This window comes from Ursus americanus, chromosome 19, assembly GCF_024610735.1.
Source record: "Ursus americanus isolate L20-20 chromosome 19, mUrsAme1.1.p, whole genome shotgun sequence".
NCBI classification, from domain to species: domain Eukaryota; kingdom Metazoa; phylum Chordata; class Mammalia; order Carnivora; family Ursidae; genus Ursus; species Ursus americanus.
This window is the reverse complement of record NC_142145.1, coordinates 13,032,312-13,049,564: the sequence shown is the minus strand read 5'-3', so window position 1 is coordinate 13,049,564 and position 17,253 is coordinate 13,032,312. Positions and strand designations below refer to the sequence as shown.

The following is a 17,253-nucleotide window of genomic DNA, read 5'->3' as shown; positions in this document are numbered from 1 at the left end:
ACAAAGGCCCAAGTAAACAACCACAAAAATGAAACCAGAGGAAATGGAACTAATCAGAGAAGAGGGAACATTTAAAAATAGCCCCAGATAATATTTTTAGAAGAAAACACTGCAGCTTTAAAACAAGGGTAAAGCACTATAAAATGGTAACAATTAGGGGTTAAGAATAAGTTCTTGGAAATTTAAAACATAGAATGCAGCCATTCTATGAATATGCACCCATATTCAACATGGGGTTTGGTAGGTAACATTGAATAAATTAATACAAATGCTAAACAGTGGGAAAATATGAGAGAAAAGATAAGAGGCAAGGAAGGTTACTCTAGAAGGTCCAACATCTGACTAAGAGGAGTTTCAGAATGAGAGAACAGAGAAAAGGGACAGGAAAAAAAAATTATTGAGCATTTTCTAGAACTGGGACACAGATTGCAAGAGCTGACCGAGTAACCAGCACAACAAAGGGAAAAGATCCACACCAAAGTATGTTGCTATCAATAACAGAGTAAAGGAATGGTCCCAAAAATTCTCCAAGGAGAAAAAAAAAAGAAATAGCTTGGCATCAGTGTTCTCAACATTGGATGCTGAAGATGGGGGAGGTCAATGCCTTCCAACTGCTGAGAAAAATGGATTCAATCTAGAACTTGGCTCCCTGGTCACCTCACTTGGATATGAGGCAAAACAGATTTTCAGACATGCAACGGACTCAGAATCTCTGCTCTCCGTTTATTCTGTCATAGGAAGTGGGTGGACTTTATGCTCTGGAAAGATGAGGCATAAACCAAGAAAGACATAGAAGTGGGATCCAGGAAAGGGTGGATGTCACCCAGAAGAAGCATGAGGAGAAATTTCAGAGAGACAGAAGAGCGGCAGAGCCAACCCGAAACAGGAAGACGGAGAATTCAGGGGGACAAGACTGAGAAAGGGGGACTCCCCAGAATACCCGAGATGGTAGGTCTCCAGGGCAAGATAAAAGACAGATGAATGACAGAACTGATGGAGTGTTTGAAACCAAATGAGTAATATCCACGTCGTCCGAATCATGTGATTTAATTTAAAATAGTGATCCATCATAACAGACAAGAGATACCATCTAAAATGCATAAATCAAGGACAAGCCACGTATGCCTATTACATAGTAATGTAATTGCCAGAGGCAACAGCTGAAAGAGTTCAAAGTGGTTGCCTCCAGGCAGCAGAACTAGTGTGCAAGAAGGGGCAAGAAGGGGTTAAGGATTGCTGTGATTTATTCCCAACCTTTGGGAATGATTTGATTTTTAGCTCTATGTATATATGACTCTGATAACAAATTTAAAACTAAAGGAGAAAAAGCACAGCACGGTTGAGTGCTACAAGAGGGAGGGGGAGGAAGAAGCTCGAGCCTTGAGGGGTGCATCAGAAGAGAAACTCTCCTTGAAGAGGTTGGTCACGATTACGTGATGCCTGTTTCATTTATTTATTCATCCGCCATGCTCCAGACAGTGTTCAAAGTCCTCCGTCTCTCTCAGTGCATAACAGACCTAGATGCTGTCTGCTATTTTCCCCAGCTGCCCACGAAGGAGGGATGCTCATGTGTTCTCTTGTATCCCCACACAGCACTTTGAATAATGCTGTGCTCATGTGCCAGTAAATAAACCCTGGTTCCAAGAGTTAATGAATGAATGAATCCTATAATCCACACAGTCCACAGCCAACTAGCTGTGAGGACAAAGAGCAGTTTCTGGATGGGAAGAAACTTCTCTTCTAATCAAATGGCAACGAGTTGAGAGAAAATTTAGAAATCCAACATCCCAGACAGAAAGTTCCCACGTCTCCTCTCAGCTTTAGCTGTCACTTCATTTCTCAATATTACAAAAGTCTCATCCATCAAATGGGAATGATAGTAATACCTCACAGCATTGTTACAGGAACCAATGGAGACGATGCTCTGTAAACTGTAGAGCTCAGGAAACATTTTACTTATTTTATCCTTGGGATTAGACTATTACTTTTAGAATGATGGGAGCTTAGAACCTTGGATTTCATGGAATCTATCTTCTTATTTGATATAATAGGAAACTGAGGCTCAGAGTGGGACAGTGGGTTACCCAAGATCACACAGCCCGGCTGTGCAATGTTAAAGCTGGAACTCCTTTCTTCTTGTTCAGTGCTCCATCCTGTTCAATCCCCTTTGGGTTCAGAGTTCAATTCAGAGTCTTTGGGAAGTTCTGTACATAAAAGTAAAATCTTGTCATCTGAAAGTGAAAAAAGATCTAGTCAAGGATGAAGGAATTCAACATTTTGTGTATCGGAAAGTCCTAAGGCTCAAATGAGCAAGCTTAGCTCTTGAGTCCAACAGAATCTTCTTATTCCACGTGATGTGTGCTGTTGATACAAAAGTGGGATCTGCAAAGGAGGGTTGTCACCAGGTGAAGCCCAGTGACACCACTTGGTGACATCACCAGTGACACTACCTGTGAGTCAGTCCACAAAGCTTTCCCAGTAGTTGAATAGAGAAAAGGCGAGGCCATCAGCGAGTCGGTCGGTGGCCCCCAGGAATGTGGTTTGTCACAATGAAAGGAGGACGAGGAAATCAACCCAGACCACAGCATTCAGTGCTATTTTCCCACGGAGAGCAGCAAGTCTGCTCTAGCAAGCAATGCCAACAGTTGTGTTAGCTAAAATTTCAGTTTTGTTGGGTTTGTGGTTTATTTTTGAATTGTAAATTTGTTTTTATGAATCTGTGTGTGAGGGTTATGGAGTTACAATGGAGCTCTATATTTGTAAGTAACATCACTAGAGAAACAATGTAAGCCAACAATAGGGATCCACACGATATTTCCCTTTAAAAGGAGCCCAAAGGTTGCTCAAGCTTAAAAACACACAGCAGGCAAGGGGACACTGGTCCCGCGTGGCCCCCAGAGACAGGCTGGTTATTAACCAAAGCTCAGGGAAAGGCGGGAGAAAAACTGTCCTGTCTTCTATCAAGAAACCTGGGTCTCCCGCAGCTGTGGATTTCGAAATGTTCTCTTGTAAGCTTATAGAATAATTCAAACCTAACAAAACTAGATTCCCTCTCACACATTTTTCAGTTGACATTCAAAATTTTCATCATAAGTTACAACAGTCACAAAAGATAGGCTTTCCAGTGTGCTGTAAACACTGGCATTTGAAAAACAGATGGTTACAGAACTCTTCTAAATATACACGATGAAGTGTAAATACCAGAAAAGTCGAAAACCTCCATCATTCATTTAAAAAGGATGTGAGCCACTCTTGTTTAATTCTTAGAACAGCCGTATCATTCCATTTTCTCCTTGAACCCACATTTCCGTTCTGCTTCTCCCACAGAATTTTACCCCATGTAATATGTGTATGCTCCATGGCAGTAACTGATGACCCTACTGGGCTTCTCTGACACCGACCTAGGTGTCTAGGGCCTATGTCTAGGTGATCTATGTCTAGGATATACGCTGGAATCTTAAACTCTCTAAATTTCTAGTGTTGATAAGTTACTAAGCATTCCTTTTCATCTGGATTGACTTATTGCCACAACTATTATTAGTTCACAATTGATCAAAACACCATAAATATATTTCAAATGCTGATCTATAATTAGTACATATAAAAGTAGAATGCTCCTGGAAATGCCCCTCTTCGAGAGATGGATTCGTCCATAGATGAACATTACCGGTTGCTGGAGCGAGCCAGTGTTTGGCTTCAATTCTATTCCCGGTTTTCATTCTTACGTATGTAAGTTCTACAACTCTGATAAATAAATAGCAGGCATTTTAATACACCAATGGCACTCCGTTCTTGAACTCCTTCCAAGGGATATTTCAAAAAATCACATACTAATCCATCTTCAAAAATTACTTTTATTAATCCCTTGACAACTCAATTAGGTCCTCCTCCAATTTTATTAAAAGCCAAAAAAAAAAAAAAAAAAGGAAAGAAAGAAACCATCTGATTTACAAAAAATGTGTTATTCTATCATCAGAGTCATTTAGTTTCTCAATTTTGGGAAAATAAAACCAAACAGGTTCTAGTAAAGACTTAGTAAAGGATGATTAATTATATCCATTATTCCTTCACTTAGGCATTTTATTTCACCCAATATTACCAACAAGATGTTTAAAAGTCGAAACACTGTTAATTTCACTATGCCTTTACCAACAGGGTATTTTTGATAAAATGCTCTTACCTCATCAAGGACTTTAAACCTATTTATCTGGGACGTGGGAGCAACCATTTGGCTCATTTAATTTACAAAAGATGGCTGTCATATAAATGAATTGACAAAGTCAGTCCTCATTGTCCAATCAATCAGCCAAATTAGACTTCAGCTTTCTGTTAGAAAGAATTTGCCTTCTTTCCTCAATTCCAGTGAATGTGTTCAGATGTGTCTCTGGGATCACTTCACAGAGAACAACAGAAAGAAAGCGTGGAGCCCTGTTCCCACTACCTATTTTCCTCCTCGCTCACTTTCTGTCCAATGGCAAGTGCTATGCCAATAGTCCGGGTATAAAAGAGAAGATATCCTTAAAATAATCCAAACACTTAATCTGGCATAAAACTCCCAGCTGGGCAGCTGTGCTTCCCTTGAACAGAAATACGTAGAGACAGCACGTTTATGATGCCTGATTAAACACTAATATGCCAGATTGCCCCTGGCTTGATGTGGCACTCTAGTTTTTACATTCCAAGGCGCACGTGAGAAGTGTGCTTTTCTTCCGTAAGGAGGAGGAAGGTCAGTTGGAAGGGGAGACTGGCAAAGGACAGCTGGTCCTTTCTGAGGCAGGTCATTACCAAGCAGATTCCCAGGGAAGTTGGGGGTTTGGGACTCCATTTGCCTTAACCCAACCCTGGAGTGTCTACTGCTGCGGGGCCCCAAAGACTTCCAGGGAAAGGTATCAAGAGTTGTACTGATGAAAATGCATCCTCAGATCCCCAACCTCCTTGGGAATCTTCCTGGTCCTGATCTACCGGACAGTTTCTAACACCTAACCCAGGAGGTTAGGGAGCGGCCCTTCTGCCCATCCTCTAAAGGTTAGGGATGAGGCCCAGAGGCTCCGCATGCCCCCTCCAGACCCTCTCCAACCCCAGGCCCACGGCGGGGAACAGTCAGGTCCACAGTGCCTTGGAAGATGCATTACAATGCCCTGAGAGATACAAGTTAGGGCCAAATGCTTAAAATAGGCTCTGATTCCAGGACACAAAAAGACCACTGAAAAAAACAGTACTACAAATTTTAGTTCAGCCTAAAGAAAGTCCAAAATATTATTGGTCAAGGTTCTAATCCAAACTGTAGAGACAGACTGCTAGATTCATATATCCGTGGTTTTGTATGAAGCATGAAAAATCCAGAAATCCAGAATAGGGAACCCCAATAAAGTAACACAGGGAAGTCTTCACTCAACCCACCTTCAGTCGGCTTTGAAAACAAGAAAGCAAATGACCATGAAACTTCTCTCTCCTGGAGCAGAGGTTAGAGCACTTCTCCCAGAAAGGTTTTGCTCGAGGTTAATTTTGGAAGGAGCTAAACGGGCCCAGGATCGCCGCAGGCACCCTTGCGGCCGGCAGTGAAGGGAGATCACCTTGTCTTGAACTGGCTTGGAGGACGGGGAAGTGGGAATCCGTGGGAGGCAAAAGAAAAGAAGAATGTGCTTGTCAAGTTTCCGTGTCTCAGTGCTTCTGAAATAGGTGGAAATTATAGCTCAAGTCCCTTCACCATGGGAACATCTGGAATATAAGCACTTCTGTGCATATTAAGAGGACTATTTATAGTTTTCTACGAATGTTAGGGAAGGCAATTATGTAAAATACTACTGTATTATTAGGTATTTGAAAAATACCAGGCTTGCAATAACTGCAAAGATCTAAAAGCAATTCAGACTTCCACGAGCTGCCTACCCCAAGTCGGAAAGTACTGGTTTACGTTCCTGAGAGGCAGCGACACCACCAGGCACCAGCTGAAGTCTCTGCTGACACTGATAAATGATGTCACCAGGCATGTCCGCCCTGCTGAGATCATGTTGGTGCCGGTTCTGCACTCACGCCGAGCCCAAGGGAAACAGGAGCCTGAGTCGCCTCTGGGATCATTTGGAAAATCCCCCTCCACCCCCCAGGAAGAGGCTGTGCACCCCCAGAAGGAGCCCCAGCTAACGGGGCTCTTGCTTTTGAACACCACACCTGCCGCTGAAGACCTTCGGAGGGTAGCCGGCAGCTTTCTGATTTAGCTATCTGCGCCTCATCTCGGGCTTCAAAGCATATTTTTTTAATTTTATTTTATTATATTTAAAGATTTTACTTATTCATTTGAGACAGAAAGCTACAGAGGGAGAGCATGAGCAGGGGGAGAGGCAGAGGGAGAGGGAGAAGCAGATTCCCCGCTGAGCCAGGCGCCCAACACGGGGCTCGATCCCAGGATCCTGGGATTGTGACCAGAGTCGAAGGCAGACACTTGGCCAACTGAGCCACCCAGATGCCCCATCAAAGCCTGTTTTTTAAAAATTTATTTATTTGAGAGAGAGAGAGAGAGAGCGAGCACGAGTGGGGGGGTGATGGGCAGAGAGAGGGAGACAAGCAGACTCTCTGCTAGGCAGGGAGCCTGCCTTGGGGCTCAATCCCAGAACCCCGAGATCACGACCTGAACCAAACACAGAGCTTAAGCAACTGAGCCACGCAGGCACCCCCTAGCCACACTTTAAATACTTGGATGTCAAAGGACATTTCTATCGTTGCGGAAAGTTCTATGGGTCAGTGCATGGGAGATCTGACAGGATGGGGAATTCAGTACTTCACAAATCAGAACACAACAGCCGGAAGGTCTTACATTTATTACTGAACCGGCCTACTGGCATAGAGGCACAGTAACAGAGAAAAACCACTTCCCTGATCAAACCTATCTACTGGCCAGGGAGGAGGGATGTTTACGGAGTGATGGGCTGGGAGCATGAGATCTTCATGCAGCTTGATTATGTGTGCGAGCTCACGCATGACGCCTTAGAGCCCCAGCCTGGCTCTTCTCCAGCGCCTCCTTCTGGAGTTCTACCCAATTTTACCACCAGTTTTTATCCCAATCCACTGGGGAATGGAAGGATTCTGCTTTTTTTGTTTCTTGGCCAGGAATTGCTTGATTCTGAAAGTCTTGCGAGAAGACGTGGTGAAGAACAGTCAGCCACATGCCAGGAAGGAGGCAAAAAGGAGCTTCAAAGCATGTTTTGGTGATTTTACAGTCTGTGAGCCTGGGGAAGCAATATTAACGGCACCGACGCATGTGCAAAGCCACCAAGGTTTGGCTTTGGTCAAACAAGTGTCATTCCTTCACTGGCTTTTGGACAAACTTGTTGTAGCACCTTCTCAGATTTCCCAGGAGCTGAGGGGAGGGCAGGAGGAAGGTCAAGAGACGCCTGAGCCCGGGCTCCAGTGGGCTTGCCCTGTTTCCAACCCTCAACGGCCCTTCACATGCACTTAGTATGGGAAGACCCAGGGTTCCGGGCCTGACCGGTCTTTAGCTTTCTAGGCCTTGATTGTACCTGTAACATCAGCACTTGGAGATTCCTGAGATCATGCTTAACCCTGAGTCACTTATTGCTGAGATCAAGCATATATTTGGCTCAACTGAGCCACATCCCTGCCAGGGAAGAGCTTCAACCCGCAGTATGCAGAAAGAAATCAAAAAGCCAGAAAGTGCAGAACAAAGATGGACAGAAGTACACACCATGGTACTGTTTAAAATAGGAAAAAGCTGGAAACACCGACATGGTTAAAGAAATGACGGACCTCTCATAAGATGGAGTGTAATATATAACCATGAGAAGGTGTTAAATGTATTTCATGACAGGCAAAGAGTTCATAATATACTATTAAGTAAAAAGAAGCAGGCTATAAATAGTACACACAGCATATTCCCATTTTTGAAAAACAAAATGTATATAAAATCATACACACACGCACACTATACATATGTATGTGTTTTAAAAAGAATTTTAGGGGCGCCTGGGTGGCTTAGTCAGTTAAGTGATTTTAAGTGACTGACTTGATTTCGGCTCAGGTCAGTGCTGAGTGTAGAGTCTGCTTAAGATTCTCTCTCCTAGACTATGGACTATGAGAAACAAACTGAGGGCCTCAGAGGGGAGGGGCGTGGGGGAATGGGACAGACCGGTGATGGGTAGTAAGGAGGGCACGTATTGCATGGTGCACTGGGTGTTATACGCAGCTAATGAATCATCGAGCTTTACATCGGAAACCGGGGATGTACTGTATGGTGACTAACATAATAAAAAATCATAAAAAGAAAAAAAAAAGATTCTCTCTCCTTCTCCCTCTGCCCCTCCTTTCTTTCCCTCCCTCTCTTAAATAAATAAATAAATAAATAAATAAATAAATAAATAAATAAAAATTTTAAAACATTAAAATGTTGACAGTGGTATTTCTGGGCTGTGAATGACTTTATAACACTTTCCTTGCACTTACTTGTACTTCCCCTATTTTCACCTAACTTTTTTTTTTTTTTAAGAGAGGGACAGGGTGATGGGGCAGAGGGAGAGGGAGAGAGAGAATCCTAAGCAGGCTCCATGCTCAGTGGGGAGCCCAACGTGGGGCTCGATCTTACGACCCTGAGATCAGGACATGAGCCGAAATCAAGAGTCAGATGCTTAACCAACTGAGCCACCCAGGTGCCTCTCACTTAACATTTTAAATCAGAAAAATATCATTTTTAAAAAATATTTTATTTGTTTATTTATTTGAGAGAGAGAGAGAGAGAATGAGTGGGAGACAGGCAGAGGGAGAGGGAGAGAATCCCAAGCAGACTGCACTGAGCACGGAGCTGGACTCGGGGCTCCATCTCACGACCCTGAGATCATGACCGGAGCTGAAACCAAGTGTCAGATGCTCAACCAACTGAGGCACCCAAGCGTCCCAGAAAAATATCATCTTAATGACAAAGTCAAGCACCTAGAGCAAAGGAGCTGCTGAACTCAGCAGCCGGGTCTGCAGCATCACAAACGGATCCCCAAGTCCCTAACTGCTGGGAGGTTTGAGCCATCAGAGTGGATACACCACGTGAACACACTTTCCAAACCACCCGACCTGCGAAGATCCACCTTGACGACACAGCCCTCAGCCCCCCACAGCCCCTTGGATCAGCCTGCGGAAGCCTGGTCCTGCAGCCCCAAATCTGTATCTTATCAACCCCATGGAAATGGCTGGCATCCAGATTGAGAAAAACCAACCTGGACATTTTTTAGAACCAACTGACTTTTTTAAAAGAAAAACTTACGATATTATCTAGTTCTTTTTTACTTCTTAATTTACCTTTTTATATCTAAAATATATGCATTGAGTATCTGGCATTTACATTGTGGTACTCTACTTTAAAATTGTCACCTTTTCTCAGGAATTGCCAAACCATTATAAGTCTTAAGGATATTTTTATTTAGAACTGGTAAAAAGTTTTATAACTTTCCAAAAGTTTGCCCTGGTGTTTTGGTCATTTAATAACTGATGTTTAGTTAAATTTCCATGTTCTATTGCATTTGACTAAGAATAAAGGACGTAGAAGACAAAAATCCTGGGTCACAAGACTCTGTACTTTATACAGAAGATTCCCACTTACAAGTCTATTGTTACCAATGGACAAAGGCTAAGAAGGGAGTATAATAATCAGTAATATAACTAGCAACTGGTTGAGTGTTTTCTAGGTGTTAAGTCTATTACATGTATTTTCTCATTTGATGAGGTTGCTAATAATACGGCTTACGCAATATAACTCACGTTGTGCCCATTTTATGGATGAGGAACCGGAGGTTAGTGAGCTGCAGAGCTGAGAGTCAACGGAGTGTAACTTGAGAACTGCCTGCATAAGTAGTCTGTGGCCAGTGGGTTCACGCTGGACACAGAGAAGCTGGGAGAACACACGTGGGGCCACTTGCCAGGAGCCCTCAATGTGATGCCAGAGTTCTTTGCTCAGGCTTGAAGGCCTCCCTGCCCAAGTTATGTGTATATGTGTATATGTAATTGTATGCATAAACATATATTTTTGTCTGTATGTATGTACAAATTCAGTACATATATGTGCACCCCACTCTGCCCCATAAACCTGTAAGTGCTATTTCTTAATCGCTAGCACCGTGGGTGAGCTGGTTTCCTGGATTTCTTCTGCTTTTGGTGAATGAGTGGCTGATGCCATTCCCGGTCTCTGGTGTGTCTCTCCAGAGAATGTTCTTAAGGAGTGGGCATCTTTTTGCTTACCTGGCTAGGTTTCTCACCGCTCTTGTGGGACTCGAACAGAGGACACCAACCACGGGAAGAGGAGAGCTCCATTCAGGCTGTTCTGTCCACAGTCCGTCCCAGGTTTGCACAGCTCCTGAAAGGGGACAGGATAGGACATGGTGGCCAGGGTACCACCGGGTGTGGGGATAATTCTGACACATTCACAACTCAGAGCTTGATTTTAGGACTTCGGAGCTTCATTTTCTGGACCCTTTGCTACTTCTTGAACATCTCCATTATAATCGAGACCAATTTTCTTTTTCTTTTCTTTTTTTTTTTAAGATTTTATTTATTTATGTGACAGACAGCCGGCGAGAGAGGGAACACAGCAGGGGAGAGGGAGAGGAAGAAGCAGGCTCCCAGCCGAGGAGCCCTATGTGGGACTCGATCCTGGGACGCCGGGATCACGCCCTGAGCCGAAGGCAGATGCTTAACGACTGCGCCACCCAGGCGCACCCGAGATCAATTTTCTAACACAATACAGGACAACTCACAACTCTGGCAAACTTACCGCCCCCTTACTGTTGCTCAAGGACATGCTCCCTGGGACTTTTCAATAAAACTGGGACCTTTGATCTCACGGGGAACGTGAGTGTGCAATCCCGAGGGGTCTGAGTTATGTAGTGAGCAACTGCTAGAAAGAAGACATTAAATTCGAAAGTAAAACAGTAGAGCCGTGAGAAGGGAAAAAGAGGCACCGGAGAAAGGCTGTCTAAATCCTGTTGACTTAACACTGAGATGGAAGAATGTAGGTGTGGAAGGATTACAGAGCGATTACGAGATCGGTCACCAGAGCGGCAAACGACACCGGCTCCGAATGGAGCAGAGCCGCAGAACCACAGCAGAAGGAAACGAGAAACTACAAACTCGAGAAAGAAGCTCGGAGATGGCTTATGCGATTTAATTTCACCTGGAACCGCCCCAAACCTTTCCTGCATATTAGGTTCCACGACCGGCATTGTTCGCGGAATTCTTGTCTTCGTCTGTGAAAGAGGAACAAAATCACAAAGGCCAAAAGTAATTACATTTTAAATAAACTCAAGCCACCTATTCTTAAATGGATCTGCTTAATTTCAAGACCCCATTTTATAAATACGGAACTAACAGCATCTCCACCTCACCCTCCCCCCATTTCTACTCCTTCATGTTAACAACTGAGGATTGAGTGCACACTTGGTTATGATTTCTGTAAATAAGAAATATGACTTAAGACATTGAAAACATGGTCACATCCTAAATCAAAGAGAAATGCAAATTAAAGGTCTCAGAAAAACAGTCTTGGAGGAATGTCTTACAGAAGCAGTGTTTGATATGCAAAACTTCATAAGGAACCTGAGTGCCAGGGTCTCAAGCTGGCCTTTCTTCAAACTGTCAGACAGAGCCCAGCTGATTAAAAGCGGGGGGGGGGGGGGGGGGAGGCAAATCCTGCTGGATCCGGGGCTGAGAGAGATGGCGTCCTCCTTGTGGTGTCTCCTCTGTGTTCCAGAGAACAGACAACATCTCCTTGTGCCAGAAACACAAGACCCCGACTTGCTGCCTCCCAAAGCTGGAGCCTGAACATTCCCCTTTTGGATAAATGAGAGATGACAAGGGCAGATAGAAGGTGGGAGGCTTCTTTATTGTAGCCTAATGAATGAGTCTCCCAATGAGAAGACGATTCCCCAGGAAAAAGTCACCCCAAGGGTCCCCCTTAATAGTAAATTCTGGTTTAGTGTATTAAACTATACCCCAAGGCCTACGGGAATTATGGAAACTGCCTGATTTACTTTTACAAAGTGATTTACACCCAGGGGTATCAGGGTATCATCTGTCTCAATAAATCCGGACCCGGTCCAGAACAAGCCCCTTCTAAGGTAATATAAAGCGAGGCGATTTCAATTATATAGTTATTTACCACCACTGCATCCAGCGTCCCTCAACACAAGCTCCTAGAATTTATTCTGTCACATGAAGACGGTTTTCTCATGTAATATAATAAAGGGAAATCCAGTGAAAGAAGAATCTCTCTCCCTCTCCCTCTCCTCTGTTGTCTCTCTCCTCTAAGCACAACCCTGAGATGCTCTGAGGTTGCTATGCTCACACACTGCCGGGGCGATTGACAAAGGACGTGAAGCTCTCATGCCCACAAATGACGGAACAAAGGATGTCTTCGTTTCAACATGACTGCTCATCATCTCACTTTTACCTGCCTGTCCTTTGGTTCCGCAATTCGATTCATAATTGAGAGGTGAATCTCAAGTTCAATTAGTAAGGCAATTTATTACCTTGCCACCAGGAACAGCAGCTCAAAACGGATTTTAAATAAGATCTGTCTTCTGTGACTTCACGGAGCGAGACTTCAGTCCACAAAACTCTTTTCCAGTTTAATATTTATTGTGGGTATTTCCCACAAGGGTATTTGCTAAAGTTGCTGCTGCCAGAAGTTGAAAATATAGTTCACGTAAAAGCAGGTTTATTTATACAACGAGAGAATATTTATGTCACTATTATCGATTGAATGTTCAGCCCATTTTCTTATCAGCAGAGCATCTCCCCAAAATGAAAAGTGGTGATAAGAAGCTGTGTGGACTGGAATATCCATCAAGTTTGACAGAACTAGGTCTGCATTTAGGAAGAGATGCTAGAAGTCTGGAAATGGCTGCCCAAACAGGAAACATCTCCTCTGTAGAGCTGATCATAAAAAGCGCTGATCAAACTCAAAATCGTAAGAAAATGATGTCTCTTCCTGAAAATGGTTCTTTAAGTCTAAAATGTCAACAAGGATTCTAGCCATTTCAGAGTGCATTGAAAAAAATCTTTTCCTCCCCCACCCTCCAGTTCTTCCTAATACAACTCAGTACAAGGCCACAGCCTGCTTTGGGGCTGGAGGTGGCCTTGTTTCTCAGCCGGCAGGAGTGAAGTCTGTTGAACTGATTTTCAAAATATAGGCAGCACCTCAGTCCTGGGTCTCCTGGGTGGGCATGACTGGCAGCAGGTACAGGACTCCCATCATGAGAGTGAGGCGAGCCCGGGCGAGGTAGCCCATGACCCTCTGGACCAAGGACGGAGGCCACATTTGCAACCCCACTGCCTCCTGTTCCTTAGCGATCTGTCTCAGTTTGGAATCTGGCTTGAAAACTCATACGAGGATTGGGTTTTTCTGTGTGCAAAGCGCTGCTTTGGTTTGGTTTGGTTTTGGTCTTGGTAAAAGAGATTCCAGATTCTGTGAAAGATAACCAACATTAGTTCACAGGCTTCTCAAGCACCCCCTCCAGTAATGGAGAAGCCTTACTATTTATGGCTGAACTAAAAAAAATAAATCACAAGAGCTGCTGTTCATGAAGATTGTTTTGAAAGATACACTGGGCTTTCGTTGTACAGAGAGGCAATTAGAAAATATAGATTTGTACACTGTGGTTTAATTTTATGTTTTAAAAAGAAGTTGGCTCCAGAGCGATCGAACTTAGCACTGGGCTGGCCGAACGTTACCTGCCTTCTGGTAGGATGCAGTGGGCGCCCAGCATCCATCACCTGTACGCACTTCTAGCCCAAAATGTTTAACCTGAGTCTAGTCATCAGGGAACGGTCAGACAGGTCCAGGATGCGGGAGATTCTACAAGACAGTTGGTGTAAATAAAAAAAAAAAAAAATCAAGTAATGTAAAACAGACAAAGACGACAGAACAAAAAGCTAGAGGGACTATTCTATGTCAACATTTTTTGAGACTATAAGAGACATGACCACCAAAGGCCATGCATGAACCACAGCTCTATGATGAAATTTCTTACAGTGATGAAAGACATTTTCTATATATATATATATATATACACATACACATTATATATATATATATATTAAAGATTTATTTATTTATATTAGAGAGAGAGAGACAGTGCAAGCAGGGGGAGGGGCAGAGGGAGAGAAGCAGACTCTGCACTTATCGGGGAGCCCGATGCAATGTGGGGCACGACGCAGGGCTCAATCTCATGACCCTGAGATCCTGACCTGAGCCGAAACCAAGAGTCGGCTGCTTGACCAACTGAGCCACCCAAGCGCCCCTAAAAGACATTTTATAAGAGACTCTTGTGGTAGTTGACTATCACTGTACATCAGATATTATTAAATTAACGTTAGTTTTCCTCAGTGTGGTAACAGTGTTGTGGTACTGGAGGATGTCCTTTGTGGTAGATGGTTGCTGAAATATTAAGGGTGACTGTCATGATGTCCGAAACTTTCAAATGGTTCTGCCAAAGCATCCATAATAAAAGAAAAATCACACGCTGCCGTCGAGGGACGAGCTAAGCCAGGCTGTAGTTGGCCTGAAGGACGGAGTATGTTCTGAGGAACTCACCTGGGCCGGTTTTCACCTTTGTTCCTGGCAGCAGACATAAAGAATGCTTGACGGTTTGATTCATGCTTGAGAAAGGATTTAATGTTGCAGCTCTAAGGAACCAGATAAGCAACTTTAGGTGCCAGAAGTGACTCTGCCTCCCTTGGAAACAGGACTCTAATAGTGGCTTTATGGACAAATACACGCAGCTGAGTCTTGTTCTAATTTCTCCTCTGAACGGAGACTCGGTCCTGTTTCGGAAGACTGCAGGAAGATCGGTTAAGGCTTGTCAAAGTCAAGACCAACGTGGCGGATGCTGGGACCAGAGCCACTGGCTGCTGTGACCGTTTCCGTTTGAAAAATATGAAGCATCCTCTTACTATTTTGAGGATGGACTGCGAGCAGGAGCAAACCACTTCTTTTCAGAGTGGCTTTCCATCTCTCACACGTCCCTGGCACATTTTGGATGCTGGAGCCCAACCACCCTTCCTACCCCTTCTGCACAGGCCACGTGGGACTGCTGATCAACCCGGAGGAGAAGGGGATGGGAGTGAGGCCCAGGGAGATGTCGCGCTGTTGGCAGACGGGTCAGCAACAACTCAGGACCACCACCAGATCTGAGATTTGAGAAAAAGGCACTGGGTTGTAGAACGCAATTGTGCAAATATGAAGGCGAGCACTCTTTCAGCTTATAGCCTTGGACGGTCACGAACACCCTAAGTAGCTACACAAGCGTTGGTCCAGAAGGGGACACACACACGCTTTTGTTTAAAACAACGTAGTTGAGGCAATTTCTAAAAGTGCTAATAATTTGGTTGAAAATGAATAATCTCTAATCACTGTTGGTTTTATGTTGGTTTTTTTTTTTTTTTACAAATATTGGCAAATTTTCTCCACAAAAGGGCATTTTTTAAAACTTTTATTTCTTCAAGCAATTTGGTCCATTTTTTTCCAGAATTTCTCTGGTTGTTTTCCTCCTTTCCCCCCATCTCCTTTATTATAATTTATTTTCATCCAGTCATTCTGGTTTTGTGTTGGTTTGTGAGGGCCAAGTTGGAAGCAACCAAAATGTCCAACAATAGGAGTTTAGTTGGAAACAACTCAAAATCTAACAACAGCAGACTGCTTAAATAAATTATAAAAGGTGTTTCATATTATGCACAAAAACTTTTAAAATGCAAACTGGTAACTTGCAATACTCCATTTTTGCCAATTCTAAAATTTCATGAACGCATTCCTGAATAAGCAAAGCAGGTTAAAAATAAATTAGGAGGAAATAAAAAGCATTTAAACCCTGAAAAGTTCCAGATTATTTTTTTCTGTTTAATCATAATTGGTTTCAAATTATTGTTATTTTTATAAAATCAGCTAATATTCATTACATTAAAAGAGGTACAGTCAAGCAACAAGTATTTCTAGCCCTCCCATGGCAGCCACTATTATTATGTTTCCCAGAGGCTGATTTTCTGCTACCGAGTGGGGTAGCTCGAGTTTCTTCTGTTCTTTCTGGTGGAAGAGCTGGGGGCAAAGCATCCAGGCAGAAAGGTCCTACAGGCAGCAAGAGACGCTGGGCCGAAGCATGGAATACAGGTCAGGCTGAACTGACAGGTTTAGGTGTCTTTGGCCCAGAAACGAAAGGCGATGTCCCAAAAGCAGGAAAGCAGACAATGGGGAAAAAGGGCCAAGATCTGGGTTCTGAGTCTTGGCGAACAATGATGGGTAGGGAACTGGAAGAGGGAACTTAAATCCAAGTTTTGAGGTAGGGGTGGGGAGTGGGGGGGCAGATGGGGCTCAAAAGAAGACAGAAATTATGTTAACGCTGCATGGGAAGTAAACTAATCCTTGGGTTTTCAAACTTATTTTGATTTTTGTTTGTACAAATCTTAATGAGTAAGCAGAATTAATGAAAGGGCTAAGAACAGCGTTCCTCTGGTCGGCAGACCCTGAAGGACCTCCAGGGGCATCCCTGACCCCTGCCTCTTGTGGGAACTATCGGCCTCGTTCTCTCGTTTATTAAACTGTGAAACTGAGGTTTAGGGTTGGATATAATTTTACTCAAAAGCTGGGTCAGATTAGATCATCACTCAGGCTCTAACAAAGAGGTTCTATAATTTAATGGACCCTCAACTCTTCTCCTTCAGAATCCGGAGCTGAGAGGTCTCTCACCTGACTGTCTCCCCATTACCCAGGCCGGTCCCTCCTCGTCCCTGAAGGACTCAGTCAATGGCATCATCACCTGCTTCCAATGTGAAGTGTTGACTTCCTGCCCTTTGTCCTCTGGACCCAGGCCCCCTCACTTACTCTGTCCTGGTCCCAAATTCTCTTTCATTACACGCTATGTTTTATGATTCCAAACAGTCACTGGGCACAAAGTAAGTGATTTATGTATTAAATTGGTTTGAAAATAGGCTTCCTGGGGGGGAAGGGCCAATGGATAGGGAAGGACGGTGAGAACACTTATCAGTGATAAGCAAGCAGGACACAGAAAGAGATCTACATGGCAGAGGGGCATCCTGAGACACTAATTTATGTTTATCCTCACTTTGACTTTTCCTTACCCTTATTCCCAGCAGATAGTCACGGCAGGTAAGAAAGTGGGAACTCCTTCAAGACAACTTCTTGGCTACTGCTCTTCCCGAGGAGCCTGGGCCGGAAGCGGGCTTAGAAGTGGTATCTGTGTGGAAAAGGAG

The 17,253-nt window shown here is 43.8% G+C and overlaps 1 protein-coding gene across 2 annotated transcripts in view; it reads right to left on the bottom strand.

Annotated features, from left to right (window-relative positions):
* Nucleotides 1-1,031: 1,031 nt before the first annotated feature.
* The window catches only part of BCL2 (BCL2 apoptosis regulator), a 230,546-nt gene continuing 214,324 nt past the window's right edge, over nt 1,032-17,253 (bottom strand). The window contains exons 4-6 of one of the 2 annotated variants that reach the window (XR_015727580.1): nt 10,234-17,237; nt 5,401-5,584; nt 1,032-2,231 (exon numbers count right to left, since the gene is read on the bottom strand). The gene's annotated coding sequence lies outside the window, so the exon portion shown is untranslated. The remainder of the gene's footprint in view (nt 2,232-5,400; nt 5,585-10,233; nt 17,238-17,253) is intronic. The other variant, XR_015727581.1, reaches the window with a different exon arrangement.